The 6101-nt window shown below is 48.6% G+C and overlaps 1 pseudogene; it reads left to right on the top strand.

The window, feature by feature from the left end:
• The first annotated feature begins 3506 nt into the window (after positions 1-3506).
• On the top strand, positions 3507-5621 carry LOC149337645 (uncharacterized; annotated as a pseudogene).
• The last annotated feature ends 480 nt before the right edge of the window (positions 5622-6101 follow it).

The raw sequence follows: 6101 nt of genomic DNA, 5'->3' as shown, positions 1-6101 counted from the left end.
ATTGTTTTCAGTATATCGGTTATGTCCGTGTAGTTTCTGTGTAGACCTCTACAATTCCATTGTATTATATACGCCATTGTGATAAGCTGGGGAGTGGGGAAAGTTATTTATTCTCAGGAGCAGTGATTCGTGGTTTCCCTTTTTTCTCTAGCGAGTCTCGCCGCCGCTGCAGCGGTGGCGAACCAGGAGTTGAATTCATCGCCACTTTCGTGGCGCCGGATTTCCGCGGAGACGCCGCGGATGCGTGTGTTTTAGATGTCCACGGACTTTCGCTGACATCCATATTCTCCACGGTGGACATGGGGGATGCTTCTTGGTTTCGATGGCCCGTGGCCTTCGCATTCGTCTTTTTTGTTGGCACCGCTGAACCAGGCCTGCTCCAGCGGCAGAGTCTCTTGGGCCAGCAGTTGCCTTCTTAGAGGGGTGGGGCGACAGGTCCAGTTCAGCAGAGCTGTTCTGGGTGTCTGTCGCCGAGGATGCCGCTGCTGAAAGTGGGGCCTGAGGGCCTCCGGCGACGATCGCGTGGTCTTCTCGCGAAATTTTCAGCCCTGTGAACTGTACCACCGCCTTCTGTGGTGGGGACTTGGTTGTCGACCCCAGGTCCTTCGGATCGACCTGTGTGCCGACAGAAACCGAAGGCGGTCCCCGCGTCACCGCTTCGGAGTATGTCCCTTTCTGTTGGAAAGAGACGCGTTTTTTGCCTCAAGGTAGGACAGGTTTTCTGTGGTCTTCAAAGTTATGATTCATTTTCTGTTTTCCAGACTGGGAACGACCTGGAGTACGCGCCATGTGCGCCATTGCAGTTGATGCATTTTGGTGTACGTTCGTATCTTTCCTCTGTATGTGCGTCTTCTGCGCATGTGACACAAGTGGGTTTACCTCGGCAAGCCAACATGCTGTGTCCAAAGCGCTGGCACTTGAAACAACGTCTCGGATTCGGTATGTATGGGCGGACTTTACTTATTTATTTATTTATTTATTTATTTATTGTTTCCTCAAGGGTCCACAGGGGACATTACATGAGGGGTGGGCAAACAAGAAAGTTAATACGAACACAGATGGTCTTCAATGGCGGTTTTGAATAGAACACGATTGATGATGGTCGCCACTTCGGATGGAAGGTCATTCCAGTCATTGGCTGTTCGAAGAAAAAATGACATTTTATATGTTTCGGTGCGGGCCCGTTCAGGGTAGACGGCGTTAGGGTGACTATATGACGAGAAAAGCGATGAGCGCGTGTTATCGGGGCAGTTTCATGATCGGAAGTGTGATAAAATTTATGATACAGCGAAAGACGGGCGATTTTACGCCGACAGGCCAGTGTTGGGAGATTGAGCTGAGATTTTAGTGCTGTAACGCTAGTATAATGAGAGTAGTCTGAGCAAATGAATCTGGCAGCGCGGTTTTGGACTGCTTCGAGCGTGGTGATTAGGTTAGTTTAGTGGGGATCATATGCAGCACATGCGTAATCAAGTTTAGGACGTATGAAAGTTATGTAAGCAAGAAGCTTAATGGGAGGGGGAGCTAATGATAGGTTACGGCGCAAATACCCTAGAACTTTATTGGCTGAATTGGTGATGTGGTGAATATGATGCGACCAAGTTAAATCTTTACTTAAATGGATACCAAGATACTTGTATGAGTCAACGGACGAAATAGGGTTGTTGAGAATTGTATAAGTATTTTCACGGTGGTTGCGCCGGCGATGGAAAGAAATAAGTGACGTTTTACTGCTATTTAGGGACATGAGCCAAGTACTACACCATTCTTAGACGCGTGCGAGATCTTCTTGAAGAATGGTGGCGTCGGAGGAACTATGTATTGGGCGGTAGATGACGCAATCATCCGCAAAGAGTCGGACATTAGATCTGATGTTAGAGGGTAAATCATTTATGTAGATAAGGAACAGAAGAGGGCCTAAAACGGTCCCCTGAGGGAAGCCAGACAAGACAGGGAAGAGGGATGACGAGTGTGAGTTAGCATGAACGAATTGATAACGATCAGTAAGGAAGGCTCGAATCCAATCCAGAACTAGGGGATGAAGGTTTAGGCGTGACAGTTTAAGAATTAGGCGCGCGTGTGGGACTTTATCAAATGCTTTTTCGAAATCCAGAAATATTGAATCCGTGGGAATGTTACGATCTAGGCATGCGTGTATATCATGAAGAAAAAGAACAAGTTGCGTGTCACAGGAATGGTCTTTACGAAAGCCGTGTTGGTTAGAATGAAAAAAATTACGAGATGATAAAAACTTGGCAGTATGAGAATATATGATATGTTCCATAATTTTACAACAAACACAGGTTAATGAGATTGGCCTATAGTTAAGTGGCGAAGATCTGTTACCTTTCTTGTAGACTGGAATGACGTTCCCAATGCGCCAGTCCCGTGGTAATGAGCACGAAGAATATGACTGCTGAAAAATCAAAGACAATATGATACTGCAGAGGTCTTTGGTGTTTTTGAGGATTTTGGCATTGATGCCGTCAATACCAGCGGATGAAGAATTTTTTAGTTTATCGATGACCATGGCGATGCCGCGCGGTTCAAATGCAATGTTATCCATAGGTGTGTGAAGAAAACTGGGTGCATCAGGGAGGTTATTAAGTGGTTCGTTTGTGAATACAGAGCAAAACGCATCATTTAGAATATTTGGAACCTCTGATTCAGAAGAGGAAACACCAGAATTATCAGTCAGAGAAATTTTGCTACAAGTGGAGGGGCAAATAGTTTTCCAGAAACGCTTCGGGTTTTCATGCAGCATGTTGGTATGCGGCGACAATGGAGGTATGCGGCGTGGGTGGAATCAGGCAGAGTTGTGCTATTGAAAGTTAGGACAATGTGTTTTTTCTTGATTTCAGCATTGTTTTTGCGGATGTTTATTCGTCGGGCTGCTATTACTCCTTGTTCAGCTAGTTCTTCGATTTCCGCATCGGTACTCTGTAGAAGTCCATATTCGGAGATCACGCCCTTTGACTGGTTCAGGGTGCGGTGTGGAGTTACCTGCACACTCATTTCACCAAGATTTCGTAATAACATCAGTTTGGTGCTTTGTTCATTTGTGTCAATTTCTACAAGGAGATCTCCGGTTCGCTGCTTTTTTTTCTTTGTAGTTTCTGCCAACACAGCTCTTTAGAGTGTTGGCGCTCACAAATGCAGACAAGTTGGCTTCAGGTTCATCTGTAATTGAGTGAACAATGAAAAACTTCGGAAACGTTTCTGGTTTCAGTGGCATCAATTTTTTCACATCGGTTCGACCCTTTTTCGAGGGCCGGTAAGATTTTTTCTGCACATTTATGCATACGGCATCTACTGACTAAGGGTCCCTAATACTCTGTCGCCTCTGATTGACCGTTATACACAGAGGAAGGTCCCGGGACACTCCGCCTGGTAGACAGACGAGGAGCCCATCGGCCGAGGATTGACCACTTCCTCGACCGCCACCGTTCATGGTTTCTTCCCTCCACCTCTCAACCTATCGCCACGGTACGGATGACAGTTTCGGTATGGGGGCTGAGGGTCCGTGGTGGCGCCAAGCACCAACACCTCGTTACACAAGGTGCCCCTGCGGGGAATGGAACATGGTTTTGGGACACATAGGTGTGCAGCTCAGAGAACGGAACAATCGTGGCGAGCTGGCCGTGGTCTGCTTTAAGGATATTTACGGTAAGCATGCCGAATGCCGCATAAAACGCTCGCGCTTCTCTTCCATTAGCTGCTAACGAATCATAACTGGGTCACCTCGCTCCGGATGGAAAAATGCGGAGTCTTTGATTGCCATATGTACACACCTATTTTCTACGACGCCATGGCTAAGTGCACTGCCCTTAGAAACCTGCAGTTTTGCGTGATATTCCAGCGGACATCGACTTACAAGCAGCTGCTGGACGCGCTGCACTGCCTGCCCGACCTCGAGGAGATCGCCTTGGAAGTTTTCGACGCCGGCGAAGATTACAAGAACGTGGCCACCCTAGCTCACGTAATTAGGACAAAAGGCAAGCTGAATCGGCTGGCGATCGAGGACTTAGGTGCTGGGCCATATGTGCAGTCTGATCCACCAGTTATGTGGTGCGTCACGGCAGCGCTCCGGAGCAACACGACCACCAGCGACCATTACATAGATGTCAGCTGGTTGAAAGCAGAAGTCTGCTGTCTTTTCTCGCCGTGTATCAAAGAAAGCGGCTCGCTGAAGTCGTTGCGACTGTTCAGTTCGATCGAAAGGCCCACCTTTAACGTAGCCGAGGTCGCAGGAGCGGTGGACGACTCGAAAACGATGGATAGTTTAAAGCTGAATGGCTTTATCATCGACAGCAGTGACACATCGGCACTGGCGAGATCCCTGTCCAGTGCCAAGAAACTGCAGCAGCTGGAGCTCATCTCCTACGGACTGGCCTTCACAGAGCCGAACAGTGAGCAGAACTCAGGATTCGAAACTGAAAGCGACTCATATAGCGTGGTTCGCGGGCTTATGCAGCCCTTTGAGCCTTCGCAGTGACTTCACATTGCGCACCATGTGGACAGATTACCTTTATCTCTCCATACACCGGAGAACCAGCGGGTGTTGTTCCACACATTGGCGAATGAAGACTTTGTCGAAGATATGCGCTTGGAGCACCAGATGAATTCATACGTGTTCGACTCATATCGCATCGTCAGCGAGCCAAGTAATAATCCAAGTAATAATCGATTCTGGCGTCCAAGTAATAATCGATTGCCTTTATAGAGGTGACCCGCAGATGGACGGGAAAACAGAATGGGCCCGAGTTGTAAGCATTTTCCTGCGGGTATGCGGAGCAGCGCGCTCGGTTGGCCAATTTAAGCAGCTGCACACGTTCCACAGCCTGTCAACCCTGACGGTGGAACTTCCTGCCTCAATTGCTGCCGAACGAGCGGTAATTCTTGCTGAATTCCTGAGGCTCACCAAGACACTGAGCACGATGACATTGACATTCGAAGCGAAACTCGTGGAATCAATGGTTCTGCTCGACGGACTCTCGCTCAACACTAGCATCACGGCTCTCATCTTTGAGGGCTGGTGTAGGAGCAGGCGAGCCGGAAGCCTCCTCGCAGATGTCGTCTGCTCGAGTAAGAGGTTACGGGCGCTTACGTACAACTCGCACCGCGGGAATCCATCACGAGCGTTCTTCTCTACGCTCGCCAAGTCCATCCGGAACAACATCACCCTCCTTTCGGTGACGACGGCTGACTTCACTGTTCCAGACAGACAGCTAGACTGTATTAACGAATTCCTCACTCGCAACGGCCAGTTGCTGGACCGCAGCTCACGATTCGTAAGCGGTCGCGCCTTCGACAAAACTGGTGGAGAGGCACTCGAGTTAATCGGCTCGAACCCCATGCTCGTGGAAAAAGTTCAAGAAATTTCGCCAGTAAATAAAACAGGTGCTGAGGACATGATCAGAGAGAGCATCGGTGATCTGGACGAGATGGACGGCTTCATGAGAGCAGCCGTTGTTGTCCAGCACAGCGCCGTCTGCAAACAAAGCCCCGACGGCCGGCGCAGCCTAGATGCACTTCCGTGGCCTTGCTGGCTGCACTTGCGCCGATATTTGCGCCTGGTGGACTATGTAGACCGGCCTGATGTGCGGCAGAAGGCCAGTTAACTCGGAAGCGGCAGCAGTGGCTAGTAGTTTTCGCGTTTGGACCCACCGGGGCTTTCGCCTTTTATAAACTGGTCATTCTTATGTTGTTGTTGTTTTCCTGGCTCCTGCGTATGCTGTGTATCAGCGGCTCTGAGAATGGTTCACACCTTAGTGATCTTTTATATGGTGTTTTGAGCAGTTTTTGTTCATGTGTTGTGGAACTGCTATGATGCTGATCTTTTCCCTTCCGGTTTTCATGCTTGCCCCATTAATTCTATTTTTGTGACACTTTACCATCGCAGATCGTAATGTTTTTCTCCCCGTAAATGCGCATTCTATTCCCTGCTTTCGTTTTTTCTGTAATCAAGCATCTTTCCTTCCACTGTCATAGAGAGGAAAAGGTAACGTGCGCACATGCCCAAAAATTCTGCGAACAAGCCTTTTTGAGCAGGAAACTGTTTATGAACGCAATTTTAAGCATGAAATGCTTTTAGCTCCCGT

Source organism: Amblyomma mixtum, chromosome 7 (genome assembly GCF_055824585.1).
Source record: "Amblyomma mixtum isolate Tamu chromosome 7, ASM5582458v1, whole genome shotgun sequence".
NCBI lineage: Eukaryota > Metazoa > Arthropoda > Arachnida > Ixodida > Ixodidae > Amblyomma > Amblyomma mixtum.
The sequence above is the reverse complement of the archived record's forward strand: the minus strand, read 5'-3'. Positions and strand labels throughout refer to the sequence as shown.